Source organism: Nicotiana tomentosiformis, chromosome 1 (assembly GCF_000390325.3).
Source record: "Nicotiana tomentosiformis chromosome 1, ASM39032v3, whole genome shotgun sequence".
NCBI lineage: Eukaryota > Viridiplantae > Streptophyta > Magnoliopsida > Solanales > Solanaceae > Nicotiana > Nicotiana tomentosiformis.
The window spans coordinates 132,816,585-132,826,698 of NC_090812.1; positions in this window are offsets into that span (position 1 = coordinate 132,816,585).

Consider the following 10,114-nt stretch of genomic DNA (forward strand, 5'->3'; position numbering starts at 1 on the left):
TTTGCCTGCTTTGTGCCGTCCTCAGTCGCTCTTGTATCACTTTCACCTTCTCAATGGCTTGGTGAATCAAATCTGGCCCATATAATTCTGTCTCACCGACTTCGAACCATCCAACTGGTGATCTACATCTCCTCCCGTACAGTGCCTCATACGGGGCCATTTTAATACTGGAATGGTAGCTATTATTGTAGGCAAATTCTATAAGTGCCAGATGGTCATCCCAATTCCCCTTGAAATCTAGAACACATGCTCGTAGCATATCTTCAAGCGTCTGGATGGTACGTTCAGCCTGTCCGTCAGTCTGCGGATGGAATGCAGTGCTGAGATTTACTTGTGTGCCTAAACCCTTCTGAAAAGACCTCCAAAAGTTAGCCGTAAATTGAGCTCCTCGGTCTGATATAATAGATACCGGCACACCATGAAGCCTAACAATCTCCTTGATATACAACTTCGCATAATCTTCAGCCGTGTAAGTTGTCTTAACTGGCAGAAAATGGGCAGATTTTGTAAGTCGATCAACTATCACCCAGATGGAGTCAAACTTATGATAAGAGCGAGGTAATCCAATAATGAAGTCCATATTAATCACCTCCCATTTCCAGGTCGGAATCTCTATATTCTGAATCAATCCACTAGGTTTCTGATGCTCGATCTTTACTTGTTGACAATTAGGACACTGGGCTACAAATTCTGCAATAGACTTCTTCATGTTATCCCACCAATACTGCTCCTTAACGTCATGATACATCTTTGTCGAGCCAGGATGGATAGAATATCGGGACTGGTGAATCTCAATCATAATCTTCTCTCGCAACCCTGCCACACTAGGTACACATAATCGGCCCTGGTATCTCAGTGTCCCATCTCCTCCGATCTTGAAAGCTGTAATCTTACACTGCTGAATTCCCTCTCTCAATCTTACTAAGGTAGGATCTTCATATTGCCGTGCTTTTACCTCGGCTACCAAAGATGATTCTGCTGTATTCTGTACAGTAACACCTCCGTCATCAGAGTCCAACAATCTAATTCTCATATTGGCCAGCTGGTGAAGCTCTTTGGTCAACCCTTGTCTACCTGCCTCTATATGTATTAAGCTTCCCATTGACTTACGGCTGAGAGCGTCTGCCACAACATTAGCTTTACCGGGATGGTACAATATCTCGATATCGTAGTCTTTCAGTAATTCAAGCCACCTACGCTACCTCAAATTCAACTCCTTCTGCTTGAAGATGTATTGTAAACTCTTGTGATCTGTGTAGATGTCAACATGGACGCCGTATAAGTAGTGCCGCCATATCTTCAAAGCATATATTACTGCAGCCAATTCCAAATCATGAGTCGGGTAATTCTTTTCATGCTTCTTCAATTGTCTTGATGCATAAGCAATCACCTTCCCACGTTGTATCAATACGCACCCCAAACCTATACCTGAGGCATCACAATATACCACATAACCTTCTGTTCCTTCTGGGAGAGTGAGCACTGGCGCGGATGTCAATCGATTCTTTAGCTCCTGAAAACTATGTTCACAAGTATCAGACCACTGGAACGTGGTAGCTTTCTGTGTTAACTTAGTCAATGGTGCTGATATAGAGGAAAACCCTTCTACAAACCTCCTATAATATCCTGCTAGCCCCAGGAAGCTGCGGACTTCTGACGGTGTTGTAGGTCTCGGCCAATTCTTCACTGCATCGATCTTCTGAGTGTCGACACTAATACCCTCATCAGATATCACATGGCCAAGGAATGCTACTGAGTTCAGCCAGAATTCACATTTAGAGAGCTTAGCATATAACTTATGATCCTGAAGGGTCTGTAATACTATCCGCAAGTGGCCCGCATGTTCCGCCTCCGAACGAGAATACACCAGAATGTCATCAATGAATACGATCACGAACACATCAAGATAGGGCCTGAATACACTATTCATGAGATCCATAAAAGCTGCTGGGGCATTTGTTAGCCCGAACGACATCACCAAGAACTCAAAATGCCCATATCTTGTCCGGAAGGCCATCTTTGGAATATCCTTCTCCTTAACCCTCACCTGATGATACCCTGAACGCAAGTCAATCTTGGAGAAATACTTGGCACCCTGGAGTTGGTCAAACAGGTCATCAATTCTTGGAAGTGGATACTTGTTCTTTATTGTAAACTTATTCAACTGTCGATAATCGATACACATCCTTAACGACCCATCTTTCTTCCGCACGAACAAGACTGGCGCACCCCAAGGTGAAGTGCTAGGCCTAATGAAACCCTTATCCAGCAAGTCCTTCAACTGTGCCTTCAACTCTCGCAACTCTGCCGGGGCCATCCTGTATGGAGGGATAGAGATCGGTTGAGTGTCAGGCAATGCATCAATGCTAAACTCAATCTCCCTTTCAGGAGGAAGGCCTGGGAGTTCATCTGGGAAAACATCTGGAAATTCATTGACCACGGGGATTAATTGTAGAGTAGGCGGCTTCGCCTCCGCATCCCTAACGCGAACAAGATGATAAATGTAACTTTTTGAGATCATCTTCCTTGCCTTAAGATAGGAAATAAACCTACCTTTCGGCGTAGCAATGTTCCCCTTCCATTCAATGGCGGGTTCACAAGGAAACTGAAACCTAACCATCTTCGTACAACAATCAACATTTGCATAGCATGAGGCCAACCAGTCCATTCCCATTATCACATCGAAATCAACCATTTCTAACTCAAATAAATTTGCAGAGGTTTGACGACTACAAATCATCACAGTGCAACCTTTATATACCCTTCTAGCAATCACAGAATCTCCTATCGGAGTGGATACCACAAGTGGTTTACTTATCAATTCAGGTTCAATGCCAAACTTATTAGCCACAAAGGGTGTAACATATGATAAGGTAGATCCTGGATCAATTAGCGCATATACATCATAAGAAAACACAGACAATATACCTGTAACAACATCCGGAGATGACTCGAGATCTTGTCGACCTATTAGAGCATAGGTTCGATTTTGAGCACCACTCGAACTCGGCACTGAACCTCTACCTCTACCACGACCTGTCGACTGTTGAAAACCTTGTGCTGGAGGTCGAACTGATGAGGAAGAACCAGACACAGATCCAGTCGGTTGAGCCATACCACCACCTCCTCTGTTAGGACAATCCCGCATCATATGGCCACGCTGTCCGCAAGAATAGCATGCATCGGAACCTCGACGGCACAGTCCAAAGTGGGCCTTGCCGCACTGATCACAACGAGGTGTTGGGGGTCTCGTCTGACTAGTATCTCTATGAAATTGTGAGCCTGATGCCCTCAAACTCTGACCTAAACCAGAATAGGTAAATCGATCATACCGAGGCCTCTGAAACTTTGGAGGAGCACTAGCTACAGGTGGCGCCAAACTCCTCGAAGATTGGGGCCTGATACTGCCTCTGAACTCATCAGAATACCCTGCAAATCTCGCCCTCTTATGCTGGCCCCTATCCTGCTCCCTATCTGCCCTTTGCTGGCGCTTACGATCCTCTAGGGTCTGGGCATAAGCCTGAATACGGGAAATATCCATGCCCTCTACCAAGGAGGCTGTTGTGCACTCATTTATCAGATGTGGTCCCAACCCGTTCACGAACAGATGCACCCTATCACTCATCTCGGCCACCATATGGGGAGCATACCTTGCTAAAGAATCAAACTGTATACTATACTCTCGTACACTCATATTACCCTGTCGAAGGTTCAAGAACTTATCAGCTCTAGCTCGTCGTATCTCAACTGGCAAGTAGTGACGAAGAAAGGCCTCAGAAAATTCCTTCCACATGGCTAGAGGAGCGTTCGGACCCCTAGATCTCTCCCAACTATCATACCAGAAAACCGCTAAATCCTGTAACTGATAAGAAGCCAACTCTACTGCCTCCGTATCAGTAGCATGCATAACCCGCAATGTACGATGAATCTGATCAATAAATGTTTGTGGGTCCTCCTTGGGGTCTGATCCGGTAAACACTGGAGGGTCTAGATTAATAAAATCATGAACTCTCGCACTAACCGGTTTATCAGCAGCACCGGTATTCTGCCTCTGAGCCTGAGCAGCTACCAAGCTAGTCAACAATTGCACCGTACTATGCATATCGTGATCTGTAGTGCTAGACGGAGGAACTGGATGTACTGGGTGCCTCCTAATATCCTCTGGAGGAGACGGAGAGGTATGAGACGGCATCTCACTCTGAGCCTCACTTTGGCCTGCTCTGGCTGGAGGCACCTGAATGTTACCCTCTCCCACAGCTGTATCAAGCCGTTTACTAATTGCTTGCTTCCTAGTCGAAGGCATCGCTGAAAGAAAACAAGGTGAATATTAGATATGAACACTTACTACTCAACTCTACGCACGATCTAGATTCAGGAAGAAGGTAACAACCCTAGATGTCACGTAGCCTCCTGATTATAAATGTGGCGTGCTACACATCCATAATCAAAACTCTACTAGACACGGCTCATAGACATCCCCTAGGACAGACTTGCTCTGATACCAAGTTTGTCACGACCCAACTAGAGGGTCATGACTAGCACCCGGGCCATACTTGCCGAGCACCAACGTACATTTTATCTAACCTTCCTTATTATCTTTAAGGGCCGACAAGATCAATATAAATAGTAGACATGGATCATGAACATCCAACAATTAAAGATAATGTCATGAACATACATAACATGGGACGACAAGACTGTCAAGAAACTATATATAAGGTACGAGCTATCATGATGCCATGAAAGACTATACAACAAAAATCAGCCGAAAAGGCATTCTAAACCATACATAAGTCGACACCTGTCTATGAGCCTCTAAAGGAACATAAGTGCTACAACATTGCCGGAACAGGGCCCCGACATACCCATAATGTCTATAACAAAAATGCATACCAAGACCACGGCAAGTCCGGAGAAGGGATCTCGCCAATAACCGCTGAACTGGACAGCCTACTGTGGTGGGGGAGCTACGTCTACCTGTCTATCAGGACCTGCAGCACGACATGCAGCATCCACAAATAAAAAGGACGTCAGTACGAATAAAGTACTGAGTATGTGAGGCAAGAAAGCATAAGTAAGAACAGTAATGTAAACAGGGATAGAGAATATACAACCTGTGACATCTGGGTACCTCTGAGGGCTACTGACATGAAATACATGATACATACATATATATATACATAAACTTTTAAATATATATATATATACATGAAATACATGATACATACATATATATACATAAACTTTTAAAACATACGCCTTTGTGGGCATCACCATCATCATATTGTACCCGGCCATAATAGGCTCGGTAAAACGTACCCGGCCATCATAGGGCTCGGTAGAATCGTACCCGGCCACGTGGAGCTCGGTAAAACCCAACTGATCAGTGGTTGCACAATAGGTGCCGTACCCGGCCGACTATAGCGCGGCTCGGTAGAGTAAAATAGATACATATATATGATGCATGCTGGACTCATTGGAATCACATTTTGAACCTTTCGGAGTGACATAAGGTTGGTATCCTTCGTACACGTTATTAGGATTAACTCTTCATCAAGAATCTTATAAGAATCAGGAACTACCAACAACATTGATAATATAAGAATAAGAGAAGTAACATCAATATCAATCGTTTCATAAGAAGGGCAGCAATGTAAGTACTGCTAGCTTCTAAGAGTAGAGTATCTTTGGGAGCTCGTTCATTACATTATGTACAATCGAAGTCGTGCAAAAGAATGAAAGGGATAGCCTCACATACCTTGTATATACTTCCCAAGCTCAAGCTATGCAAATGTCACGACTCCTTAGTCTACAATAAGACAAAGGACACTATCATTATCGTTTAAGCGTCGTAACTATTATGTATCGACCATAACCTATTTTACGATGAAACGGACAGCACCTCCCCTATTTATATGACTTCCCACAAGTCAATACAATCACCAAACAGCCCAAACAACCCAGATCTGATAGGCTTGAGGAACCGTGCTTATTTGATATTCCTCATTGTCGATACCAACTCCACTTAACTGATGTTAAATTTGTAATATGATAACCCGGGATATTGTTACAACCCATATTCCCGTGCGTTAGATCACGCTGTAAGTTAGTCGACGTAAAGCCGAGAAGAGATTATATTTGAGATGATAATAAGTTAATCCTATTGGTCTTAAATAATACAAAGGTATATAAGAGTGGTTAACAAGTATTAAAAGTTAAACCAATCAAGGATGTTGTAACCCGTATTTTTGGGTAAAACTAGAGGTGATTAATATTCTTAAGAGGTCATGTTTCAAGGTATTTGAATCATATAATATTCGCATCATAATTCTTGAAGTCAAACGAGATACAAAACAAAAGTCGACAAACGTTGTCGCAACTTACGTTTATAATTTTACTTAAACTTAAGGTCAAATGTTACTATGCTTTTCTCCCAATTTACTTGGAATTTTGGGGTGATCTACCTACTAAATTGAATTTCTATGAGTCTAGTTTCTAAATCATTAAACTATTTGCCGATACAATGTCGGAGTAGAGATATATTCACATTTTCGCGAGACTGCGCCAAGAGCTCTCTATGGGGCCCACATAGGCGGTTGAGATATATTGATATATATCAGACCCCTTAACCCCGTTTTAACTCATTATTTTTCATACTCTTCGGACCCTAGACACCTCAAAACACTATCTCAAGGTTCTCTTATGATCCAAGACCCATACAAAGGGCAAACAACACAAATCAAGTGTCGGAAATCCCGTGGCGCTAGTAAGTTCCTTGTTCTTCTTGTTGTTGCTGATTTTTGTGTAGTTCCAGCTCGTGTGGAAGGTTGTTTTAAGTGTTTTATGTTCTGAAAAATACTCCCTCAATTGTTTAATATCAAACCTAGGTGATTTCAAGTCTTGTGATTCTAGTACCGAAAAACCCTAATTGATTGCTAGTTTCACTTCCTTGTTCTTATGGCAGCATTGGAAGGATATTTTGTGGTGAATTAAGGTCAAATTGGATTTGTTCTATATTTTTAAAGGTAGGGAACCTCTTACTCTATATGTATTTAAGATTATCCAAGTTGCAGCTAAGTCGTTGAAGCTAGAACTTGTGAGTTATCTATCGAAAGGCTTGTTAGTAATGTTGTTGGTGGGTGGACTATTTTGGGAGGTTATTGATGTTTTTTGGGCTGTTTGGTGATTTTTTTTAACTTGTGGGAAGTCATATAAATAGGGGATGTGCTGTCCGTTTCATCGTAAAATAGGTTGTGGTTGATATATAATAGTTACGACACTTAAACGATAATGATAGTGTCATTTATCTTGTTGTAGACTAAGGAGTCGTGACATTTGCATAACTTGAGGTTGGGAAGTATATACAAGGTATGTGAGTCTATCATTTTCCTTCTTTTACATGACTCTGATTGTACATAATGTAATGAACGAGCTTCCAAAGATACTCCACTCTTAGAAGCTAGCAGTACTTATATTGTTTCCCTTCTTATGGAACGATTGATGTTGATGATGCTTCTCTTATTCTTATGTTATGAATGTTTTTGGTACTTCCTAATTCTTATAAGATCCATGATGAAGAGTTAGTCCTAATATCATGTACGGAGGTTACCGACCTTACGTCACTCCGAATGGTTCAGAATGTGATTCACATTAGTCCAGCATGCATTATATATATGTACCTATTTTACTCTACCGAGTCGCGCTATAGTCAGTTGGGTACGGTACCTATTGTGCAAACACTAATCAGTTGGGTTTTACTGAGCTCCACATGGCCGGGTACGATTCTACTGAGCCTTATGATGGCCGGGTATGTTTTTATCGAGCCTATTACTGCCGGGTACGATATGATGATGATAATGCCCACAGAGGCATATGTTTTTAAAATTTTATGTTTATATATATATATATATATATATATATATATATAAAAACATAAAATTTTATGTTTATATATATATATATCATGCATTTCATGTCAGTAGCCCTCAGAGCTACCCAGATGTTACAGGTTGTATATTCTTTATCCTTGTTTACATTACTATTCTTATTTATGATTTTCTGCCTTACATACTCAATACTTTATTCGTACTGATGTCCCTTTTATTTGTGGATGTTGCATGTCGTGTTGCAGGTTTGATAGACAGGTAGGCAAAGCTTCCCCACCATAGTAGGCTGCCCAGTTCAATGATTAATGGCGAGATCCCTTCTCCGGACTTGCCATGGTCTTGGTGTGCACTTTTGCTATAGACATTATGGGTATGTCGGGCCCCTGTTCCGGCAATTTTGCAGTACTTATGTTCCTTTAGAGGCTCATAGACAGGTCTCAACTCATGTATAGTTTAGATTGCCTTGTCGGCTGATTTTTGTTTTGTAGTCTCTCATGGCAGCTTGTCAGCTCGTATCTTATATATAGCTTCATGATAGCCTTGTCGGCCCATGTTACATATGTTCATGCCAGTATCTATTATTATTGGTTGTTCATGATTCATGTCTACCATTTATGTTGATCCTGCTGGCCCTTTTAGATAATAAGAAAGGTTAGATAAAATATATGTTGGTGCTCAGCAGATATGGCCCGGGTGCCAGTCATAGCCCTCCTGTTTGGGTCGTGACAGATATGTAGAATCTCTGGCCCCTAGCACCTCCTTCTCCTGTAACGACCTGCTATTCTAGGCTTGATCAGTTCTTGTCTCGGGAGCGAACTTATCCAATGACTGAAACCCTTTGTCTCGATCCCATCCATTAGTTGATACCGGGAACCCGAGCTTATAGTATTCTATCCTTATTTGTGACTCATAATGGTTATGGACATCCGCCCATGTAGTTTCTTGAAACTCGAGCAGGCTTTCCTTTACCTTTTGGGAGGCGTCGGAGCTCTGCGGATTTAGACCCTTTTGTGAACAGCTCTACTGCCCACTCATCCGGTACTACTGGTAACATCATCCTCTCTTTGTGGAACCGGATCATGAATTCTCGTAGCAGTTCGAACTAGCCTTGCGCAATCCTGAATATGTCCGCCTTTATGGATTGAACCTTTCTTGCTCTAGCATGTCCTTAATGAATGAGTCTGCAAGCATCTCAAATGAGTCAATTGAATGCTCGGGTAAGAGAGAATACCATGTCAGGGCCCCTTTTGTGAGGGTTTCACCAAACTTCTTCAGTAAGACTGACTCGATCTCATGTTGAGCCAAATCGTTCCCTTTCACAGTAGTGGTGTAGGTTGTGATATGCTCCTGCAGATCCGAAATCACATCGTATTTTGGTATGTCCGGCATCTTAAACCTTTTTGGAATTAACTCTAGTGTTGCACTCAGCTTAAATGGTGATTGCATGTATTTGTTTGAATCTGGGCTTTTTAGTATTAGTGGCGTGCCCTGAATCTGATCCTCCGAGCGTGAAACTCCTTCGCATATGGATCCATTCGTTCGTTCATTTCCCTTATAAACCTCATTAGCTCGGTTTTGAAGGGATCATTCCCATTGTTATTTCCAGATCCGTTCTCGGTCCCTCCGGCTTCGTCGAAACAACCTTCACCCATTGGGGTGTTGTTATCGACCCTATAAACCTTTTGGTTTGCAGGAACACTGGAAGGAACTGGGCCCCTTTTGTTCGTGTTATTGGGCGCACCTGACAAAGCTTGTTTTTACTCATTCATCACCCGATCCTGCCTTGAGAGGTGTTTCATGATTGATTTATGCTGTTCTCTCAGAATTTTAACCGTTTCCACGACATGTACCCCATCCGCATCATCGGGAGTCGGTACCCCCACATGCCAAGGATACTGGCCATCTCGGACTGGGGTCTCCTCATCCCCTTCATTGCGAGTCTCGCTGATTGAGTCATCATGTTGGGACAATTCTTTGTTCCCCTCGATGTTGTGTGTGATGTTGACATCATTAGCTTCCATATTGTTTTTCACTAAGGAAAGAATCAAAACAAGTTAGTAATAAATGTAAGGATCAAAGCAATTACGCAATTGTCTAAGCCTCATGGTGGACACCAAACTGTTTACCCGTAAAACGGTACAGTTAAATCTGTTACGTGATTTATAGATAAGCGAACTGATTTGATCCAAAAATGATAAAGAGATAAGGTTAAAATTGAAATTAGCAAC